This window comes from Myxine glutinosa, chromosome 14 (assembly GCF_964187855.1).
Source record: "Myxine glutinosa chromosome 14, kmMyxGlut1.1, whole genome shotgun sequence".
Lineage (NCBI taxonomy): Eukaryota > Metazoa > Chordata > Myxini > Myxiniformes > Myxinidae > Myxine > Myxine glutinosa.
The window spans coordinates 71,693,293-71,718,082 of record NC_136274.1 but is presented as its reverse complement, the minus strand read 5'-3'; the positions used below and the strand labels follow the sequence as shown (position 1 = coordinate 71,718,082).

At 46.0% G+C, this 24,790-nt stretch overlaps 1 protein-coding gene and 1 long non-coding RNA gene across 3 annotated transcripts in view; one reads left to right on the top strand and one right to left on the bottom strand.

Annotated features, from left to right (window-relative positions):
- SEZ6 (seizure related 6 homolog) overlaps positions 1-24,790 on the top strand; it is a 288,840-nt gene that overhangs the window by 134,640 nt on the left and 129,410 nt on the right. The gene's annotated exons all lie outside the window — the stretch shown is intronic.
- LOC137439904 (uncharacterized) overlaps positions 1-24,790 on the bottom strand; it is a 198,026-nt gene that overhangs the window by 113,281 nt on the left and 59,955 nt on the right. The gene's annotated exons all lie outside the window — the stretch shown is intronic.

The window sequence follows — 24,790 nt, the reverse complement described above, 5'->3', positions numbered from 1 at the left end:
GAGCATACCTCCGCCTGGTTGCCCATCACTCAATGGTGAAGAATCACTTAAAAAATTCTACTAGCTGGATCTGGATCCAGATCTTTGCCAAAATTGAATCGATTCTTCCTTGTCACACACACAACCTGTCCACCAAGTTTTGTCCAAATAAATCCATAAGTTTTTGAGATATCCTCCTATGTATCGTTTTTGGCCCTATCTCCCAATGGTGAAGAATCACTTTTAAAAATTCTATTAGCCGGATCCGAATCCGGATCTTCACCAAAATCTAATCATTTCGTCCTTGTCACATAGGCTACATCTCTGCCAAATTTCGTCCGAATCCGTCCACAACTTTTTGAGATATTTTGTTCACAATCGGACAGACAGACAAACGGACAGACAGGGGGTGAAAACATAACCTCCATCCACCTTTGGTGGCGGAGGAAAAACACAAAATGAAAATTTATGATTTTATGCAGCCTTGACCTTTGAGCTTTACATCTAAAGAAAACAATCAGCTTCTATGTTTTGATTGGTGAACCATTTCTGTGACCCAATATGAAAAGTCTTAAAATTTCAGGTAAATTGGATGAAAATTGATGATTTTATGCAACCTTGACCTTTGACCTTTTGATCTTAGAAAAAAAATCAATCGACTCACGTTTTGATTAGTGAACCAATTCAGTGACCCAATATGCAAATTCTTTAAATTTCAGGTCAATCAGGTGAAAAGTGGAGATTTTACGCAACCTTGACCTTTGACCTTTTGGTCTGAAAAAAACAATCCACTTGTAGCTTTTGATTGGTGAACCAATTAAGTGACCCAATATGCGGATTCTTAAAATTTCAGGTCAATCGGATGAAAATTGACTATTTCATGTAATGCTGACTTTTGACCTTTTGACCAAATTATTAATTTGCCTTCTCCATATTCTCATAATAAAGCTTTGTTGAAAATTTTATGACAAAGCTCAAATGGTAAAAAAAAAAGTTATGGCCAGGACAGACACACGCAGACAGACACAGACAGACACACAGAAGTGATTACAAAGCCCCGTCTGCTGCTATGCAGGGGATGGACTAATAATGATTATGATTATTATTATTATTATTATTATTACTGGCGTTGTTCAAAAGCATTCAAAAATCCATGGTTCTTGTGAGAAAAAGCAAAACTATCCTCAGCCCTTGACTCTTAAAGCATTGAGGGTAGACAGGTTACAAAATGGGAAGGCCTCGTCTATTACAGTTATAGCATGGCATTGTAGGTCATGAGGTGCTTGGTTTTTTTTTGTTTTTGGTTTTTTTTGTATACAAGATCGAGGCTCGTGGCAGAGCTAACATCAATCACAAAAAAAACAAATGGACACACAAAACATACAATAAAGGGAGCAGGAGACAAGATGGGGAGAGAGGGGGAAGCACACAAGTACAACAGCAGAGAACAGGGACATCGGGAGATCTGTGGGAGGGAGGGGGGTGGGAGAGGTATAAAATACATGGACACTGCTAGGACTTCCAGGAAAGAAGTCGGTATTTCAAAAAAGTGGATCTGGGGTGAATTAACGGGGGTATAAAAGATCAAGGTTTTGGATGGGGGAAGATAAGAGATGGTGGTGAACAGCTGTTTGAAAGACCTGGAGGGAGGAGTGGGATTGAAGAGGGTGAGGGAGTTTGTTCCAGAGGTGGGAGTAAAGAGGAATGAAGGAGTGAAGGTGAGCAGAGAGTCTTGAATTTGGCAGTTTTACCAGAAGAGGGTTACTGGCAGATCTTGTGCGACGTGTGGGAATACTTGGGGGTACAGAGCACAGAGAGAGTGGGGGAGCAAGGCCGGAGAGGAGTCGGTAGAAAACAGAAAGACCATATACATCGTAATATGTGTTTCATGATGTATGATTTCATAATTTCATCGTAATATATGTAAAGAATTATATGTTTTATCGTAGTATTCACAAAAAGATAACTATCCTCCGTCAGCCAAAATCACCTTGCTGGCTCGGCCATTGCAAGAGGCAACTGCAATTTCATTATAAAATGGAGGTGGTGGTGGCATTCTGTACTCTTGGCAGTGTGTCGGTGAATTCATGACTTGTGAACATTTCCTTGGCTAAGAACCAATCCTGGACGGGTCACTATTTCTTCGCAAGGTATGGAAATTTCCACTGAGCAGCCCAGAGAATTAAAGGGGCACCACTGAGGGTCAATGCAACAAGGTTTTACCAAGTCCACCATTGGGCTGCTGAAATATTCTGATACTGCTTAAGACACCCAAATTATTCCCATATTTTTGTGGAATGTTTTTTTCCCCAAGTTTAGTGTTGGCTTAGCAGTTAGGGCTTGGGATCCTAGGATCCTGGGTTCGAATCCCGGTCGATCGCTGAATTAACGCCAGGGGGGTTGACTCAGCCTGTCATCCTTCCGAGGTCGGCAAATTGAGTACCAGCTTGCTGTGATGAATGATCACGGTGAGTACCCCGATTTAGAATAGGTACACCGTATCCCTGCGCATAGAAAGAGCATGACCAAGGGTTGGCGTCAGGAAGGGCATCCGGCCATAAAAACATTGCCTCAAACAGGGAACCATGATTGTCATGGGGCCTGCAAGGCTAACCCCCGCTCTAGCGGGGAAAATGGCCTTAAAACGATCATTCATTCATTCATTCTATCACGAAGCTGACGTTCGACTGGAGCTGGTTTGGACAGCGGTTAGTAATTCGTTCAGGGTGCCGCCGAGAGCTCTCCTACTTGAAAAGAAGACACCACAAGGGGTGAAAAGAAAAGGGTGAAATCCTTAACACTCACCAACTAGTGTGAGCAGAAGGGACACCAGGCCTAACGTTCGTCCCTGTGGTGTAATGGTTAGAGCTTCCGCTCTGAGTCTGGGAGGCCGCCGAGTCCTACCAATGACTTAAAAATTGGCATGTGCTGCTTCCTTGCTTGATGCTCCGCATTTAAAAGGATAGAGCACCGGCCAATCTCCATTGGTTGGCATTCGTGGGGGGACATTCCTCCTGAAGAAATGTCCTGCTGAGTGCAGAGCGAAAAGCGGCGCCATTGTTGTGACAGTCGCTCTTATCCAGAATATTCTGGGAGGTGGGAGCGCTTTTACTCGGTGTGTGTGCGTGCTCCATTAAGAGCCTCCTTACACCTTATCTACTATATAAGAGAGTTGTTGGTCTGTCTGTCTGTCCGTCTGTGTCGCCATTTTTCTCAGAGTTGGCTCAACGGATCCTCGTCAAATTTCAGAGGTTCATCAGTGGGTACCTGGGAGTGTTTTAGTCAAAAAAAATCTGAAAAAAAAATAAATCATTTTTTGGGATTTCAAAAACAAATTCCCTCAATAGTGCCTAAGCCTTTTAAAATAAATGACAGATATATACAAGTACACATTCGCATAAATAAACACAAAACAATCACCAGACATTTGAACACAAATAAATCAAACAATTCCGGAAGTGTACGAAGTTGGTCGTAAGGCTTCTTCTTCTTCCTGATCGGCATCACACTTAACTCAGAAACGTGATGAACGGCACATTCACCAGCATATATTCAACGAAAAGGTGATAAACTCCCTTCCACTCCCCCCACTCCCTCCATCCCCTCCCCCCTCCTCCACCGGGTACTTCCGCTAGTGTATATATAAAAGGAAACTGTCTTACAAAGAAGCTTACATTTTAATTGGTCACTTGTAAAAACTTAGGACATCTAAATTAGCTCTTCACCTTGTCAGTTAAAATCGTCAAGCACCTAATCCCCTCACTCGGTGGACCCATGAGGCCCGTGGCCCCTTAATTCCCCAACTTTTATGCTCAAGGCTGTTCCGCTGCTTTCGATACTGGGCCATGAATATGTGGAAGATAAATTATGCATCATGCTTTCCCATCAGTCTGAGATTCCAGCTGGGGTCCAGTTCTACTGCTAATAATCATTCCCATGTTTAATTGGATTGCTCATCCAGAATGGCTTGAGGCTGCTGTGGCTCTGAGAATAACTTTGACTTGAATCTGGAAGCATAAAGGTGTGATAAATCTTTGAGTGTTAATATCTGAGTTTGTTGCCTACAATCGCCACATGTGTTGTGACTATTCAATTTTGTACCACCTTGTCATAGCACACTTATGGTCCCTTTGTGTTTTGTGGGCTGGGTTTGAATCTCAGCAGAGTTATTAAACTGTCAGATTGGTGTTTTAAGGGCCAGGTGTTGCATCATAAAGTACGCTGTCCCTCCGATGCATGTTAAGGAGGGAACCAATCTGCCAGCGTTAGTTGGTGGGTGTTACGGAGTCCTCTACAATCTCCTGGTCTCGGTAACCCCCGAACCCCGAGAGGAACCCCGGCAGAAAAATCTATTACCCTGTGTTGAAAATCAATAGTGAAACCACATCAATGATTTATAAATGAACCAACTTGTATTATAAATCACACACAGGTAATACGGTACAGCAAATGGCCATTAAGAGTGCACTCTATATATATCTTATATAAAGTCAAGTGACTCACGGCTCTGCCAGCAAATGAACGGACACTCCTCAATGTCTCTATGACTTTTCCCAAGGCGAATGGGATTCGCTCCAGCGGTCGATGGAACAAAATTCGGTCGAAGCCCGAATCTCTCTCTCCAGTCGATATCCGAAGCGTGTACAGTGGGCAAGGGCGCTCTTCCCGCCAAACTGTACAACGGCGCCCTCCAGAGGTGCACCTTCACCGCTCCCTCAGCAAACCGCAACGTAATTGGAGACGAAGCGGTCTCACCCACTCATCCCCGACAGACGGTAGGATGTTGGGGGTGAAGATGGCACGAAGCAAACGTTCACCGGTGTCCGAAGCACGGGGTTCAAAATGACTGACGGCTCTGGCTTGAGCTGATGCGACGAGGCAAGGATTCGTCGGAATCTCAGCGCCCCAAATCTGTCTACGCAGATTTCTCCACTCCAGCGAATATTCTTATCGCCGGATGTCCCTTCCAGGAACTCAAAATCCCCTCGCGGCTGTTGGTAAACCTGGCTCGTTACGGAGCGCTGACGTCACCGTCCTCTCTGACTTTGCGCGCGCCTCTTCCTCTTCACCTCATTGTCTTCTCCTTCGGTTTCCTGTTTCACTTACAGTTATCCTTTTTAACTTTTGATAACCGTTCGTGAATAATAAACCTTGTGAAACTAATAATAATACATAATATCAGAAACATGTCCAGTGGGTGAAAACCACAATAACGGAAGTCACGAATCCGTAACAGTGGGCCTTAAATCTCCTACAGTGTCTTTTAATGAAGAGTAGGTGAGTTATTGCTGCTGGGAGGGATACTGCAAGCAGTCATCTCACTTCATAACTGGTCTCTTATATCTATCACCCCTGATATTAACTCAGCCTGGGAATTCTTCCACAGAAACCTACTCTTTTTATGCACAGATCCATCCCATCTCATCTTCAGTAACCCTTCTTCCCACCCATGGCACACTGAATCCTGTGGTGAGGCAGTTGCTCTGAAACAACTCGCCAACTTCTAACCGAAACCTAACCAAAGGCGATCTCAGCTCCTTCCACAATACCCACAAGTGTGTGCCCACTCTCATGAGAACCACAAAACATCTGTCCAACCTCAAGAATGACATTTCAAACTTGTCTCCCTCTTTTAAAACGTGGTGGCCCCTTATTAACTCTGTCTCTGGAGTAGTGGAGTATGCTCCACCTCCATCCCTTACATCTCTTCAAATAGCACTTTACTCGTGAGAAGGCCAAATGCCTCAATTCTGGGTATGCCTTCAAATCTTGTGGCCCCAAGCCCTCGCTGTCTCTACCCACCCAATGGCTCCTGGAATCTGCATTTTGCACCTGAGAAGGTGGAAAAGTTTCTGGCAACCCTCGACTCTAATTCTGCAACTGGACCGCACGGCATCTGCTCACACATCCTAAAAACCTGCTCTGATGCTCTTGCACATCTTCTCTTTGCCCTTTTCACCCTGTAATTTGCCCTATAATCTTGCATCTGCTCATAAAAACCCAACATCACTGCATTGCATATAAAAAGGTGCAAAACCAATTCCTTTAACTACAGACCTATGAGGTTACTTAAACTCATCAACAAGGTCATGGAATCCATCATCGCAGTTGATATTGTTACGTGGAAGGGGAGAGGGGGTGGGTGGATCTATAGCTATACCGTGATAAGTGTAGTATGGTCCGTGTTTTTCAAGTGGCGGTTACATTGCTATGTAACAGGGACCTGTCAGGTTAAGTAATTTGTTACATATGACTCTGAGGAGGCAGTGTATGCAATTTATTGACGTGAACACGTCATGTGGCAAGCAGGGCTACAGTCACATGAAAAAGTAAGTACACCCCATGTAAAGTTTTGACTTTTTCAACATATTTCAGCATACAGCTATTTGATCTTCATTTCAACAATATCGATAGATAAAGGTGATATAATATAACAAATATCATGAAACATTTACATTTTGTAGTCCATTGTATAATTTAAATAAACATAAATGCAAATTTCGCATGTGGAAAAAGTAAGTACACCCCTACATTTATCACTACTTCAAATACCTAAAATTAGAATGAGGTGCACCATCTCAGGTGCAAATGATTAGAACATCATTAGAGAGGATCTTGGAGGAACCTGTCTTATTTAAACCTCAGACATTTAGTTTGGTTTGCTCTTTCTTGTTGAAGTGTGCAGCGTCACCATGCCTAGATCAAAAGAGCTCTCTGAGGCCTTCAGAAAGAAGGTTATAGATGCCTACGAGTCTGGGAAGGGATTTAAAAAGATCTCCAAAAAATTTAAAATCAATCATTCGACTGTCCGGAAGATCATCTACAAGTGGAGAGATTCCAAACATCTGCCAACTTGTTCAGGCCAGGCCGCCCAGCAGGTTCAGCCCGAGAGCAGACCGCAAGATGCTGAAAGAAGTCTCTAAGAACCCCAGAATATCATCACGGGACCTACAGGTAGCTCTTGCCACTGTTGATGTCAAAGTGCACGAGTGTACCTTCAGAAAGAGGCTGCACAAATTTGATCTACATGGGAGGTGGGCCAGGAGGAAACCTTTGCTGTCCAGAAAGAACATCAGGGCATGACTAAAGTTTGCCAATGAACACCTAGGCAAAGACCAGCACTTCTGGAACAATGTGCTCTGGACAGATGAGTCAAAGGTAGAGCTATTTGGCCACAGTACCAGAAGACATGTTTGGCGAAAACCAAAGACAGCATCTGACCACAAGAACCTGATACCAACTGTAAAGCATGGTGGTGGAAATATTATGGTTTGGGGCAGCTTTGCTACATCAGGGCCTGGGCAGCTCACCATCATAGAATCCACTATGAATTCTTCATTGTACCAGAGGGTGCTTGAGGATAATGTGAGGCTATCTGTCGGAAAGTTGAAGCTCTGCCGAAGGTGGACCTTGCAACATGACAATGACCCTAAACATACCAGTAAATCCACCAAGGAATGGCTGAAAAGAAAGAAATGGAGGGTTCTGGAATGGCCAAGTCAAAGCCCGGATCTAAATCCCATCGAGATGTTGTGGGGGGGATTTGAAACGAGCTGTGCATGCAAGAAACCCCTCAAACATCGCACAGCTGAAAGAATTCTGCATGGAGGAGTGGGCAAAAATTTCTCCCAGTCGATGTCAGAGACTGGTAGACAGTTATAAGAAACGTCTACTTGAGGTTGTTTCTGCCAAAGGGGGCAATACCACCTATTAGAGCCAAGGGTGTACTTACTTTTTCCACAGAAGGAAATGGCATCTCTGTTAATTTTTTTGTTGAATTAATTATTGCAAAGTCAATTTTTCATTGTTTGTTGTTCAATTAGGTCACCTTTATCTATAGATACTGTTTAAATGAAGATCAAAAATTGATATGTCCACATATGTTAAAAAGATTTTTAAAAACATTTCATGGGGTGTACTTACTTTTTCCACATGCGAAATTTGCATTTATGTCGATTTAAATTATACAATGGACTACAAAATGTAAATGTTTCATGATATTTGTTATATTATATTGTGTCGGACACGATGGCGCTGGCACGGTGTCATCATTCCGCGCACCAAGAGGGTGTCGGCCACGCCCGAGGGGTAGGCGTGGCCTCGGGATATACACGGGGCACCCAGCCCCGAGCACCTCAGTGCTATAGTTGAGCTTTGCAAATAAAGACTCTTTTTTGGTTACCTGCGTTGTTGCTTCTCTTCTTGGCTAACAAGTCGTGCGCATAGCACCGCACTTCACTGGTGACCTCGACGCTGGTTCAGCCGCCGCTGACCAACAGAACGCGCCATGGCCAACAACGCGGTAGCAGTGAAGCTCCCCGAGTTTTGGGAAGCCCAGGCCGAAGTATGGTTTGTGCAGGCCGAGGCACAGTTCCGACTTCGAGGCATAACGGCAGATGAGACGCGGTATTACCACGTCATCGCCGCCCTCGGGCCCGGCACAGCCGCCCGAGTCGTGTCCGTCCTGCGGAACCCACCGGCCGACCACAGGTACGAGGCGCTCAAGCGCCTCCTCATCGCCACGTTCGGCCTCACGGAGTGCGAGCGGGCCGACAGCCTCCTGGACCTTCCCGAACTCGGCGACACACGACCATCGGTCCGGATGGACCACATGCTTTCGCTACTGGGTGACAAAGCCACGGATTTTTTATTCCGGGCGCTCTTTCTACGCCAGCTGCCGGCACAGGTACGCCTCGCGTTGGCCGGTTCCAAAATAAAGGAACCCCGCACGCTGGCCGTCGAGGCCGAAAAGTTTTTCGCGACTTGTGAGACACGGGCGAGCTTTGGTGCGGCCGTCGCGGATCTCGAGGCTGATGCGCAGGCACACCTCGTGGTTCCCGAGGCTGATGCCGATGCACACCGCGTGGCCGCCGCCACGCCCCGCCCACCACCACCGCGAAAACCGCGGCCTCCGCCTTCGCCGCAAACCTGGTGCCATTTCCACGCCAGGTTTGGCCACAAGGCGAGGAATTGTTGCCCGCCGTGCTCGTGCGGCAAGTCGGGAAACTACCAAGCCGGCGCTCGGTAGCGGCCCTGAGCGTCGGCCATTCCGGCAGCCTCCTGTTTGTCATGGACACCTTGTCCGGGCGTCGCTTCCTCTGCGACACAGGTGCACAGGTGAGCGTTATCCCCGCCTCCACATCCGACAAGCGGGCCGGGGCCCCGCGTTGCTTGCAGCCAACGGTACGCCCATTCGCACATTCGGGAAGCGCTGCCTCTCCCTGCGGTTCGGAGGGCAACACTTTCAATGGACGTTCGTAACCGCCAGCATGCCCATGGCATTGCTCGGTGCTGATTTCCTGTGTGCAAATGGGCTGTTGGTGGATGTAAAGAACAGGCGCCTCCTCCAGGCGGAAACGTTCAGCTCGCTTGCTTGCACGCTGAGCAGTTCGTTGGGCAGCTCCCTGAGCGGCTCACCGAGCGGCTCGCCAAGCGGCTTGCTGAGCGGTTCGATCCCAGCGAGGTTGGTTTGGACCCTCCCGGCAGTGGACGAGTTCACCCGCCTCCTCGCCAGCTTCCCGGCCCTCACGCGGCCCACCTTCTTGGCGGTGGCCGTCAAGCACGGGGTGGAACATCACATCCCCACCGTCGGGCCACCGGTCTACGCCCGGGCACGCCGCTTCGAGCCGACGAAGCTCGCGGTGGCAAAGGCGGAGTTCGCTACGCTGGAGCGGCTGGGCATCGTATGGTGCTCCAAGAGCGCTTGGGCGTCGCCACTGCACATCGTGCCGAAGCCCGGTGGGGGATGGCGGCCGTGCGGGGACTACCGCTGCCTCAACGATGCCACCACCCCCGACCGCTACCCGGTCCCTCACATTTAGGACTTTTCCGCCCGGTTGGCGAAAATGTCCTTCTTTTCTAAGGTGGACCTCATCCGCGGGTACCACCAGGTCCCCGTCAGGCCGGAGGACGTACCGAAGACGGCCGTCATTACACCATTCGGCCTCTTCGAGTTTCATCGGATGCCCTTCGGTTTGAAGAATGCGGCTCAGGCGTTCCAATGATTGATGGACAGCATCTTGCGCGACTTGGATTGCATGTACGTCTACCTGGACGACATCCTCGTCGCAAGCGCGTCCCGCGAAGAGCACCTCCGCCACCTCCGCACGCTCTTCGAACGCCTGGGCCAGCATGGCCTGATCGTAAACCCCGCCAAGTGCCGGTTCGGCGTCGCCGAAATCGACATTTTGGGGCACCGCGTCACCAGGCACGGGGCCACCCCCTTGCCGGCAAAGGTGGAGGCGGTCAAGGGGTTTCCGCGCCCCCGCACGATCAGGGTGCTCCAGGAGTTCCTGGGCATGGTAAACTTTTACCACCGTTTCCTGCCCCGCATCACCCAGCTCCTGCGCCCCCTGCACGAGGCCCTCTGGGGGAAGCCGGGCAAAGGTGACGTTGTTTAGACCGAGCAGTTGGACGCGGCGTTCGCGGGCGCGAAGCTCGCCTTGGCTAACGCCACCATGCTCACGCACCCGGCGCTCGATGCACCGATCGCCCTCACCAGCGACGCGTCAGACTACGCGGTTCACCTCGGAGCTCTAGGGGGCGGTCGCGCGGGGGCTCGGCGTCCAGCTGCACCGCACCACGGCCTACCACCCTCAGGCCAACGGCCTGTGCGAGCGCTTCCACCGCTCCATGAAGGCCACGCTCCGGGCCTCCCTCTGCGACGGCGGCTGGCTCGACAGGCTCCCCTGGGTCCTGCTGGGCCTCCGGACGGCGCCCAAAGACGACCTGCGCGCATCCGCGGCGGAGTTGGTCTTCGGACAACCGCTGCGGGTGCCGGGCGAGTTCCTCCCCGACTCCACGGCACCATGGTCCGCGGCGCAGCAGCGCTCCGCACTGCAGGAGACCGCCCGGAGGTTCGCCCCGGTGCCGACGGCACACCACGGGTGCCCGCCAACGCACGTCGCCCCGGTGCTTCGTACGGCGGAGTACGTGTTCGTCCGCCATGACGCCCACCGGACACCGCTGCGGCCTCCGTACGACGGGCCCTTCCGCGTGCTGGAGACCGGGGCGAAACACTTCACCCTCGACATCGGCGGTACTCCTGACCGCGTTTCCGTGGACCGCCTCAAGCCGGCCCACCTCGACGTGGACCACCCCCCGCCGGTGGCTCGGGCCCCGCGGCGGCGCCGCCCCCCGGCGGGCAGACCGCCGGCACCGCCCGGCCCCGCCGGCATGCCCCCCCCCCTCCCCCCCCCCCCCGGTCCTGCACCCATCCCAGGTGCCGCCGGAGGCATCCCAGATGACATCCCAGCATCCCAGACGCCGCCAGCCGCCAGAGGGCGCTTCGGCCAGGTCATCCGTTTGCCCCGCAGACTGACCCTTCAGGTGCGCGGGAATTCTGGGGGGGCGCATGTGGCGGACACGATGGGGCTGGCGCGGTGTCATCATTCCGCGCACCAAGAGGGTGTCGGCCACGCCCGAGGGGTAGGCGTGGCCTCGGGATATACACGGGGCGCGCAGCCCCGAGCACCTCAGTGCTATAGTTGAGCTTTGAAAATAAAGCCTCTTTTTTGGTTGCCTGGGTTGTTGCTTCTCTTCTTGGCTAACAAGTCGTGCGCATAGCACCGCACTTCAATATCACCTTTATCTATCAATAATCAATATTGTTGAAATGAAGATCAAATAGCTGTATGTTGAAATATGTTGAAAAATTCAAAACTTTACATGGGGTGTACTTACTTTTTCACGTGACTGTAGTAGACAAGAACACGTAGTAAAGAGAGAGACACGCATCTGTCTGGCCATTAAAATCTCTGTTTGGCCAATGTGTGTCAGCCATGGTGGCATAATGTGCTGTGGAGATGAAAGTGCCATCCTGCAATTATTTAATAGGTGCCATGCAGGTGAGCGGGACAGCCAGAGTAGAGAACTCTATCCAGGAGGAGGGAAGATTGAGAGACACTTCGAACACGAATGACCTGAGATGAAGAAGAAGAGGCCTTGTTGTTGACAGAGGGGATCACAAAAGCCTTGCGTGGGAGGAGGACAGGCAAAACTGTTTGGAGTTTTGGAGTGGACTAAGTGTGGCTTCGTCTCTTGGATTAACCCAAGCTGGGTTCTCCATGTGTTGGTGGAGCGTGGAGGAAGAGGATGGAGGGCACCCCCGGGAGGCCTTGCTTGAAGGACAAAAGTGTCCACGAGGCCTAGTTGAGGAGGCGGATCGTCGCTGGGATTCCACACCAAACACCATATTCGTCGTGTTCGTTTTGGCTCTTGGGAGTTATCATCTCACACCTGGTTCCCGAAGCGATATATTTTGAGTCTGGCATTCACCCTGCGCACAAGATAAGGGAAGACTTGCCTATAATTGTTTTGTTGCATGAATGTGATCTGTGGTGCCTCGTGGGATAGGAATTGCTTTATTTCTCAATCATCGTACATAAGTTTGAATATCCTCATTTTCCTCTTTGTGTCCATTTGACTCGCTTGGTTCGTTCCGTTTTTGTTCATAGCGTCGTGTTACCCTCTTCCCTGTTTTCTGTACAAATATATCCTTTAAAAAGTCAGAAAACGTGTATCAGCCATCTGTTTTCGTGTGCATTTGCCGCCCCATTATTTTGGACCAATTGAATGATCCTTTGAGAACAGTAAAGTTAGAACTGATTAATTGAACACAGTGCAATGAAAGAACGTTCAGTCCATTTCCCAAGTTTCTGTGTTAACGGGGGAGCTTCAGACGTAACAATATGAAATTCTTCCTTTTCTTCAATGGCCTCTTCTCAGAACAACAATTTCGATTCAGACCGGGTTGCTCCACCTTGGACATGCTGCTTCTTCTCTCCGAGCAATGGATGGAGGCACTCAATGTCAGACATGAGATCAGGGCCATCTCTCTAAACATATCTCGAGCTTTTCATATACTCTGGCAAAAGCCTTTCTCTCCAAACCTCTGGCAACCAAGGCCAACTCCACACATGGCTTCCTGACTTCCTCTACTTTCATAGCCAACATGTGGGTCTCAATGAAATCCTTTCATCTCCTTTTCTTGTTAAGACTGGAGTGTCCCAAGGCAGTCTTCTGGGCCCAGTCCTATTCCTAATATTCATCAATGATATCTCTGACTTTTTGGGAAATCTCCTTATTTATTTGCCGACGACTCCACCCTTTGCCGTGTCATCTCGCATCCTTCAGATCGGCAGGTAGCAGCCTCTTCCCTCTCTTCAGACCTTGACAAAATCACGAGCTGGTCAAACAATTAGAATATGTATTTCGATCCTCAGAAATCTCACACTCTCCGAAAGCACCATCTAGCAAACCCTCCTATCTACTTAACAATCCTCTTGAGGAAGTTCAGTCATTCAAACTCCTGGGTCTCACCCTCAGCCCTGATCTTTCATGGGCAAAGCACATTTCAAAGTTGGCCTATAAAGCCAGTATCTGACTGGACATCCTCCAGCATACAAAGTCCTTCCTCGGCTCACCTGAACTCCTAACTACCTACAGGGCCTTCATCCACAGCCTGATGGAGTACTGCTCTCTTCTTAGGGCTGGTGCCCCTGCCTCACAACTTGCTCAGCATGATGCCATGGAAACTAAGGCCTTCAAGATCATTGGAATCTCTCCACCTGAAGTTGAGTCTATGGGCCTCTCACTTTACCATCACAGACAGGTCGGTGATCTTTGTTTTCTACCGCCTCTTTTCTGGTCTTGCACCCTCTGCGCTTTTAATGCTGTGTTCCCCCCAGGTTTCCGCAGGGTGCATGCCGACCGCCATCATCGCCCTTCTGGAGAAACTTCCAAAATCCAGAATCACTCGTCGCCTCCACTTATTTGTTCCTCTTCATTCCTCACCAATGGAACCAATTTCCACATAGTCTTCAAACTCACCCTTCCTTCAAGACAGCTGTCACCACCATCTCAGATCATCCTGCATTTAAAAACACTAGGGCATGCCCGTACTATATATATATCTAAAATTATATCCCCCCCCTCTATTTACATGAAATGGTTTGGTCCATTCGCAAAGCCAAAGCGAACGGCTTGCGAGTACGGTGACAATCCCCCCCCCCCCCCTCTATTTACATGAAATGGTTTGGTCCATTCGCAAAGCCAAAGCGAACGGCTTGCGAGTACGGTGACAATCCCCCCCCCCCCCCTCTATTTACATGAAATGGTTTGGTCCAAAGCGAACGGCTTGCGGAGTTTGGTAAAGAAATCGCCATAGCTCGGTAACTACTTGTCCGATTAATATGAAACCTTGAAAAGGCACATCCTCGGGTCCCCAGCAATATACCTGGCAAGTTTAAAGTATATCGGACCCGTGGTTGTCGAGAAACAGCGGTCACAGACACACAGACAAACACACAGACAAACACACACACACACACAGAGATTACTGGAATTATAGATAGATGATCTTGTCTGCACCCATCAATCCCCTCCCCTCACCCTAACCCCAAGCCACCTCCTTCCAAATTTCCAGTTTTTCCTTCCTAAGAGCTTGCTTCTATATCCATATTGTCCACCCCATGCATCCTCTCCTACCCCTCATTCCTCCCCACACCCATTATTTATCCAAGTCTACCTATATTTTGTCCTTCAACCCAGCTGTTGGTGTTCTCTCTCTCTCTCTCTCTCTCTCTCTCTCTCTCTCTCTCTCTCTCTCTCTCTCTCTCTCTCTCTCTCTCTCTACTCTGTCTGTCTGTCTCTGTCTCTCTCTGTCTCTCATGTTGCTTTTGTTCTGTTGCATCTTGGTATGTTCAGTGTTCTAGCTCTTCAAAAAAAAGAAGAAGTTATTTTGCACCTGAAAAAGGTCGTTTGACTGATTAAATTATTTTTGATGCACCTTGACTCTATATATACCAAAAAAATCTGGCCTACTCACCATCGTTTTACGGCCGTATCTATGCTTGCACATGTAAGCCGTGATTCACCTAATGGCTACTTCACCAAAAGGCATATGAGGCATATTTTTTTGTGGCCAGGTGCCCTTCCTGATGCCACCACAGAATCGGCTGTGGGCCTAGCCTTTGTCTAAAGGGGGAATTGCAATCAGAGTTTCCTTCTCCAAGGTGGACTGCCTACCAAGGCTAAAGAGCTCCACTTAACCCTGGTTAGATTGGTGAGTGTCACAGCAAGTCCTCAGAAGGGGAGGGGGGGGGGGGGGAGGCATGCACACTAAATATCTCTAGATTACCAACCTACTCCGAGATCCTCCCGACATTTAGTCAGTGCCCTCGAGAGCACTGTTACCATGGTGCACCACAAGTAGGTAGTCTGAAGGTCTTGGCAAGGGTCGAGGCTATGTACCAGGGAGATTTGTGAAATGCTGGATGAGATGGGCTGGACACTCGATGCGGATGGGGGATGAGACAACAGCAAAGAGAGCAAATATGTTGAGGAAACAAGGTAGGACGAAGAAAAGAGGTTGATTGTGGTTGAGATGGGAGGATTGGGTAAAGAGGTGTATCAGTAAGGTGTGGGTGGTGGACAGTGGAGAGAGTTAGCTTGAGGACAGAGAGTAGTGGAGGAGGATCGTGGTCAAGGCAGGGCAGGAGATTGGAACCATTGGACCTCACTCCTTATAAAGAGAAGAGGAGGAGAAGATATAACCATTTTCATGCAGTGTCTAACTTTGGATTGATAACCCATCAGTGTCATGAACCAAATGCTTTGCTGGTTGTCACTTTCTGGCAAGAACCCCAGCCAAAAGAGGAGATGTATTCCGGTTGAACTGTGAATAACCACATTCAGTAATTGGTGGATGCAACCTTGACTTGAACCTCCAATTAACTGAAGATTAAAATCTTTGTCGATTGTTTCCGTCCCACAAATTGGCAAAATATTAGATAACTAGCCGAAACCCGTGGAACATCCATGGAAGGGAGGATGTGGTGTATGGATAGAGTATACCATTATGGATGGCATAGGGGATTTGCTTGTCCGAGTAAGAGTTAGGAAGAAAGATGAGAATGAAGAGTGCATATATGAACAACGATCGCCGACACCGGCACAAATGCATGCTCTGGTTTGTCCACTCAATGGACGGCTTGCTTTCGCCTTCGCCTGTCCAATCAGCGGACGGCTTGCTTCGCCTTCGCCCAGCAGACGCCAATACGATGGCGTCGTAAGATGGCGTCGTATCGGCAGTTAATTGGATGCTTTTGGGCCCCAACGTCGGCTAATTCAGATTTTTCGAGTATGGCTGTACATGATAAACAAAGAGCGCGGTTCGTAGATCGTAAATCCATTAGTGCCGTGGGCATCGGGTCACTAGGTGCGGCGTAAAAGGGATAACAAAGTCGAGTCCTTACGCTATTATTATATAGACTAGCCGAAACCCGTGGAACATCCACGGAAGGGAGGATGTGGTATATGGATAGAGTATACCATTATGGATGGCATAGGGGATTTGCTTGTCCGAGTAAGAGTTAGGAAGAAAGATGAGAATGAAGAGTGCGTATATGAACAACGATCGCCGACACCGGCACAAATGCATGCTCTGGATTGTCCACTCAGTGGACGGCTTGCTTTCGCCTTCGCCTGTCCAATCAGCGGACGGCTTGCTTCGCCTTCGCCCAGCAGCCGCCAATACGATGGCGTCGTAAGATGGCATCGTATCGGCAGTTAATCGGATGCTTTTGGGCCCCAACGTTGGCTAATTCAGATTTTTCGAGTATGGCTGTACGTGATAAACAAAGAGCACGGTTCGTAGATCGTAAATCCATTAGTGCCGTGGGCATCGGGTCACTGGGTGCGGCGTAAAAGGGATAACAAAGTCGAGTCCTTATGCTATTATTATATAGATCTCCAAATTTAGTGAGAGTATGGATGGGAATGATAATGCATGTATCCATATTAGACACATATGGATGTTTTCAGCAGCTTAGTTATACTTCAGACACAAGAGGCTTAAGGATGTTGCTGTGATGTCCACTCCCACATCGTCAGATGCATATGGCCGCCAAAGCAGTTTCTTGACAATTGGGCGCAGCGGCAATTGGGCCGCTAATTTCACCCCAAAGCCACTTTTTTGAAATACCAACTTCTGTCCTGGAAGTCCTTGGTGTCCTTGTGTTTTATACTTCTCCCACACCCTCCCCCGCCCCCCTTCCCACGCCTCCTCCCCCCAAGCCCTCTCCCTCCCACACATCTCCCGATGTCCCTGCTCTCAAATGTTGTGTTTGTGTGCTTCCCCTTCTCTCCCTATCTTGTCTACCGCTCCCTCTTTTTATATATTTTGTTTGTCTGTTTGATTTGTTTGTGTGATAAATGTTAGCTCTTTCAGGAGCCTCGATTCTGTATACAAAAAAAAAAAAAAAAATCCTGGTCAGGGTGTCGCTCCTACAGAGGACGCTTGGCTCATTCATCCCAGTAAACATTTCGCCAACCTCGGAAGGATGGTCAGGCTGAGTCAACCCCACCTGGTGTTAATTCAATGACCGACGGGGATTTGAACTCAGGACCCTAGAATCCCAAGCCAGCACTCTAACCGTTAAGCCAACACCAGGCTACACAAGCCTTCCTTAATATATTGACTGAATATTCTTAAAATTTCACTTTGCATGTCTTGGTTGAATTATAATTGATAATTGTACGTATACTTGAATGGTTTCTGCACCTGAACCATTAACGCAGATGCAATTTTTATTTTAATTATCCATGGTTTCAACATACAGCAGTTGAAATGTACTCTGATGTAATGCTCAAACAAAAGCGAGGCAATCACCGCATGGATTTCGATTCGGAATGTGATTGTTCCTCAAATTCATGCTTCTGGTGGCTGTGGTATAATTAAAAATCAGGATGACATTCCACTGCTTGACACCAACACCCACTCCCGTGTCCCTACTACCACTGTTATGCATTAAAAATTCTCTGACATTTGTTCTCCACCATCTGGAGGCACAAGCGCTCGCTGTGTTAATGTACTTTGTATTTTTTATTCGTTTCTTGTCTTTCTTGACGAATTAATGTCTGTCCAATTATTTATTTATTTTTTTCTAAGATCGACCAAGATTCGAATTTTTTTTTTCAGTTCTATTAGGCATATTTTTATTTGTCGTCTCTTATAATAAATATTTTTATTTGTCATCTATTATAATAAATATTTTTATTTGTCGTCTCTTATAATAAATATTTTTATTTGTGATCTAGTATAATAAATATTTTTATTTGTCATCTATTATAATAAATATTTTTATTTGTCGTCTCTTATAATAAATATTTTTATTTGTGATCTAGTATAATAAATATTTTTATTTGTCATCTACTATAATAAATATTTTTATTTGTGATCTAGTATAATAAATATTTTTATTTGTCATCTATTATAATAAATATTTTTATTTGTCATCTACTATAATAAATCTTTTTATTTGTCATCTATTATAATAAATATTTTTATTTGTGATCTCGTATAATAAATATTTTTATTTGTCATTTATTATAATAAATATTTTTATTTGTCATCTACTATAATAAATATTTTTATTTGTGATCTCGTGTAATAAATATTTTTATTTGTCATCTACTATAATAAATATTTTTATTTGTCATCTATAAAAAATATTTTTATTTGTCATCTATTATAATAAATATTTTTATTTGTCATCTACTATAATAAATATTTTTATTTGTCATCTATTATAATAAATATTTTTATTTGTGATCTAGTATAATAAATATTTTTATTTATCATCTATTATAATAAATATTTTTATTTGTCATCTACTATAATAAATATGTTTGTCATTTACTATAATAAATATTTTTATTTGTGATCTACTCTAATAAATATTTTTATTTGTGATCTCCAATAATGAATATTTTTATTTGTCACCTACTCTAATAAATATTTTTATTTGTCATCTACTCTAATAAATATTTTTATTTGTCATCTATAATAAATATTTTTATTTGTCATCCATTATAATAAATATTTTTATTTGTCATCTACAGACTTGGCATTTAATATGGAATCTTTTTTTTGTGGGGGTGAACTTACTTTTCAAGATGACTTAGAACCAAAAGTTCATTGGAATTTTGTTGAAATTATTCTAGATTTTGTTAATGTGACCTTTAAAAGAAACAAAAACCACATTTGACATTTCAAAGCAAATAAATTGATCCTTGAAAGTGATGTAAACTGATATCGAACTCAATTCACGGACAGTACTGTGTTAAACTTCTGTGCGTTTTCCAGAAGTATCTCTTTATTTTGCACACGAGCCCAATTTTTTTTTTAACAAAAACAAAAGTTAAATTACGACTGGGATTACGGAGAGTAAAATTACAGTTCAGTACATCGTGTAACCCCCACGAGCATTCAGAAGAGCACGTACATGTTGAGGCATGCTGTTCACAAGATTTGCCAAGGTTTGGACAGGAATCGCTTGCCATGCAGTTACAATAGCCTGCTGCAATTCACGCACAGAGGCAGGCTGCTGGTCCAAGTTGTCGATTTGACGCGTTAATTCTGCCCACAAGTTCTCTGTCGGATTCATATCCGGGGACATGGCAGGCCACTCCATATTCTCCACACCACGGTCAGCAAGAAAGTGTTGGATCATGCGAGCATGATGAGGCCGTGCATTGTCATCTTGGAAGACAAAGTTTCCTCGAAAGGCTGCACGAACAAATGGAAGCAATGTTTCTTCCAGAATGGCCCTGTGCTTGAACTGGTTCAGGTTTCCATTCAGAACAACCAGGTCAGTTTTGCCCCCTGCATGAAAAGCAGCCCAAATGGTCACCCCACCACCTCCAGCTTGGACTCTTGGCACTATACAATCTTCGTTGTAGGCTTCATGCACTTGTCTGCGCACTCGGACGTGGCCATATTGACGATAGACCAGAAATCTAGACTTGTCACTGAAGATCACGTGATTCCAGTGTCCTGGCTGCCATTGACGGTGCTCTCTGGCCCACTGCAATCAGCGTTGGCGGTGTTGTCTGGTCAGACGTGGCTTTCTCAAGGGACGCCTGGCAGGATAGCCTGCTTGAACCAGTCGTTGGTTGACTAGCCTTCTGGATACAGGCATATTTGTCAGTTGCTACCACTCAGCCCTAAGCCGATTGGCTGACTTGGTACGGCCATTGCGGACTAACCGGTGCAGCTGGCGATCATCCCTCCTTGTGGTTCTGCGGGGACGTCCTGACCTCGGTATTGGAGTCGGGACACCCCTCTGAGCATTTCGTTTCAGGATCTTTGACATCTGACCTTGAGTGATGCCATACTGCCGAGCAATAGCACGCTGTTTCATGCCGGAATTTCGTAAAGCCACCACTAAATGACAAACAGCATTGTCGAGTTGACGCACCATCTCCAGGGGAAGCGGCAATAACCTTTGTAGATGTGCAGCAGTTGTTTTCCGCGAATACAGAACGCAACAACCCTTATATACCCGATTGTGAAGCCAATCGTCAAATGTACCTGTCCGTACATTTTGTCACGCCACCTGTGATATAAGCCTGTTATTGACTTCTTGCTGCGACAGACAATCAGTGACATGGTTCTTTTAACAAAAAATCACCGAAGCGTAAAAGAAACTCACCAGATTGATATTGCCATGCTGGTATTGCCATAATAATAAGTAAACCCAAGTCAAGAAAAAAAAAATATTCCATATTAAATGCCACGTCTGTACTATGCGGGCATGGGGGTTAACAAGGGGAGATGCAGAAAATAGGGCAAATGGAGAAGATTGTCATGGGGCCCGCAAGGCTAACCCCCGCTCTATCAGGGAAAATGGCTTTAAAATGCCTGTTGTTTGTTGTTTGTTGTCATCTCCTATAATAAATATTTTTATTTGTCATCCATTATAATAAATATTTTTATTTGTCATCTACTATGATAAATATTTTTGTCATTTACTATAATAAATATTTTTATTTGTGATCTACTCTAATAAATATTTTTATTTGTGATCTCCAATAATGAATATTTTTATTTGTCATCTACTCTAATAAATATTTTTATTTGTCATCTATAATAAATATTTTTATTTGTCATCCATTATAATAAATATTTTTATTTGTCATCTACTATGCAGTCAAGGGGGTTAACAAGGGGAGATGCAGAAAATAGGGCAAAATGGAGAAGATTGTCATGGGGCCCGCAAGGCTAACCCCCGCTCTAGCAGGGAAAATGGCCTTTAAATGCCTGTTGTTTGTTGTTTGTTGTCATCTACTATAATAAATATTTTTATTTGTCATCCATTATAATAAATATTTTTATTTGTCATCTACTATGATAAATATTTTTATTTGTGATCTACAGTAATAAATATTTTTATTTGTCATTTTCGATATTAATTTGTTTTTGTTTGTCATCTACTATGATAAATACTGCTTGTGTGGCTGTAGCTATCTCAGTAATATTCACTTGTCGATAGGCAGATTTCTCTTTCCTCACCTCGTGTTATCTCATCTCTCACAGTGGTGATTACAATATTGGTGATTATGGTGTGGTGTCTTTATCACACGGTTTCCTCACTTTATATTACCTCACCTCTCACAGCTGTGATTACAATATTGGCGATTACCGTGCGGCGTCTTTACCACAGGCTTTCCTCACCTTGCGTTTCCTCACCTTGTCTTACCTCACCCCTCATAGCAGTGATTATAATATTGGTGATTATGGTGTGGCATCTTTATCACACGCTTTCCTTACCTCATGCCTCACTTTGTAGTTCCTCACATCTCACAGCAGTGATTACATTATTGGTGATTACAGTACAGCGTCTTTACTGCTCACTTTCCTCATCTCGTCTTTCCTCACCTCTCACATTGGTGATTATGGCGCGGCATCTTAATCCCGTGCTTTCCTCACCTTGTGATTCGTCTTGGTGATTGCTGCATTGATTGTGGTGCTATCCTTGATAATCCTACATTTATGTCACTCTCCGGACACAAAGCAGACATCTGTAAGGTGGGCCGACATGCATACTCCTGCCCGAAGGGTTGTGCCCAGTTCGAATTCCAGTGCCTGGGTCATGTCGCCGTTCCAGTTTGCAGAGCCTGAGAAAGATTTGTATGTCTGCTTCTCACCTGCAGAAGGATGAGTTGTGCTGTGCCCCCCCCCCCCTCTCCTCCCACTTGTCAGGCTGTGGAGTTGTTGACTCCGAACGGAACTTTACGGTACCCAAGTTGGCCGATACAAGTATTTTCGGTCCTGTCGCTTCTTCTGGTATTTCTCCCGTGGTGTGACTGTGGGCCTGTTAAAACTTATGTCTTTAAGGATCTGCTGTCCATACAAAACCTGGGGCATGTACTTCAAAAGTATACAGACAGAGTTTTCATGTTCCCTGCCCTCCGTTCGGCAAAGACTTCTGCGACTCATTGGGACTGACACAATCTGTCAACTTCCTGACCCAGACCTCAGTCAATGGTACATCATCTCTTCTGGATTTGATTAAGACCAATTTCCCTGCTATTGTCTGCTGTTCTTCTTCTGCTCCAATTTGGTTCATCTGACCATATGCTTGTTAAAGTGGACATCTCTCTGGCCATTCTCAGAACAAGTGTGTGTCTACCCTCAGGAGAACCAGGAAACAACACCTTTCTAATCTCAAGACTGAACTCTCAAACCTGTCTCCCTCCTCCAAATCCTTGTGGCGTCTGGTCAAATCTGTTTCTGGTGTTTGTTCCCCTTCCATCCCCTCCCTTACCTCAAATGGCTACACAGCTGACACCGCACGTGAAAAAGCCAAATGCCTCAACTCTTTGTTTGCTTCAAAATATTGTCTTCCCAAACTCTTCCCAAACCCATCGCTCTATGTACCCACCTTTCCCAGTCGAACCCAGCTGCTCCTGAACTCTGTTCTTCTCTCCTGACAAGGTGGAGAAGTTTCTGTCAAACCTCGACTCTGATTCTGCAACTGGACCACACGGAATCGGCCCATGAGTCCTAAAATCCTGCTCTGCTGCTCTATCTCACCCTCTCTCTGTTCTCTTCACCCTCTCATTTCCTCATGGTCATCTGCCATCTGCTTGGAAAACAGCCAACATTCCCGCTTTACACAAACATGTGCAACAAGTAGAGCAACATTAAAAGTGCACCGTCCCCATGCCAAATATATAAATAACATCCTCCAGCTCACAACATTGCCGGGGCACCTCAGGTGCCTGGTGATGCCGTAGTGCAGCACATGGAGATGGAATTAGGATGAAGCGGTGTACAATAATTGATTGATTAATTGAGTACTTTAAATAAATACATAAAATCATAACTAGTTAATTTATTAATCCGTTGGCTAATAGCATACCGAAAGCACCACTGTTTCATCTGAATCTGTAACTTTTGAAAATGAATTAAGTAATTAATCGAAAAATTAAATAATTACTCCATTGATTGATTAATTAATTAATAAAAAATACCATTTATAGCCATATCACTTGGGCACTGTTTTGTCCAAATATCAGCTTCCTAGCTCATTGACTTGGGTGTTCCCTGCTGTTGTTGTTTCCTTCTCACCCCTCTTGTCTCTAGCTCCCTTTGTTATATGTTCTACGTGTTAGCTCTTATACGAGCCTCGACAACATATACAAAAAAACAAGACCAAAAGTCTAACAGCAGCATAGCCGGGCTTGTAAAATGTTATAAACCACAAGCACACATGATTAGCTTTTTAAACAATGCTGTTTGCTGTCGCTAAACAATGCTGTCGCTAATGCTGTTTATAACATTAAACAAAGAAATTTGGAGGAATCCCGAGATCCGTGAGGTAAGTTTTACTTGCAGAACTAAGCGAAGATCTACTGTAATCTATATACCCGACAAGGGTTGGGGGTGAGCTCATTTACCAAGCAGCTAGCTCGTGCTTGCCAAGCCAGCCGTTCCTTAACGGTTTTGAATGGAGTGATTGCTCGAATGCTTAAACCACTTGGCGATCTCTCCACTAGAAACTTGGTAAATGAACACACACCCAATGTTCTTGAGACCCGATCATGGAGAGACTGTAATCTATATACCCCAAAGAGGAATGACCCTAAGGTAGAGCATGGTGATTGTGATATATGACAGATTTGACGATATGTTCGGCCTGAACGAAATTGGAATTAAAATGGTGGAGTGTGGAGAGTCAGCCGCCGCACCGCCCTAATGACATCAGATGTAATCACATCACTGTGTCATGTGACCAGACCCTCAGCTCTGATTGGTATACGTTTGAGGGGACATACATACATACACACATATGTACATACATACGGATGGACAAACACTGTTCTAGACGGATTTGCCCAATGGGCTACGCCGTAAAACATTTTTGTCAAGCAACACACACACACACACACACACACACACACACACACACACACACACACACACACACACACATAATATATACATATATATTGTTGCGGTTTTTAGAACCTTCACTTTGTCAATTTAGTTGTAAACTTCCTTATAAATAACCCCTGTGTACATTTCCCCTTAATTGGCTGGTAAATGAAATAATTGCACCTTAGTTAGTCCACATTGCAACACGTAGCAAATCATAGGCCCTTTCGTAGTTATTTCATTATTATGTGTTTCAGGTAAGGCCATGTTTCCAATAGATGAATCTCTGTTGCATCAAATCAAATAAGATAGGTCCCTTTCGTTCTTTTCAAAAAGAGTGCGAGTGGTTTTCCATTCCTGCAAGCCGCCATTGCCATGTGCTCATCTCGGAGAAGAAGGGGGGCGTGGCACCTCATCGTCATCAGAGGTGGAGTCAGCCAGCCCTAACGGCCGGTCAGCGCCGTGGTGAGCGACCCGGTGGGCGTGCCCTCATAGCCCGCGGCTTGATTTCGGTGAGGGCAATAAAAGGAGGAGTGAGGGACTGCTTATGGAGATGAGTGAGGGAGCACGAACCAAGCAGTTCTGTGG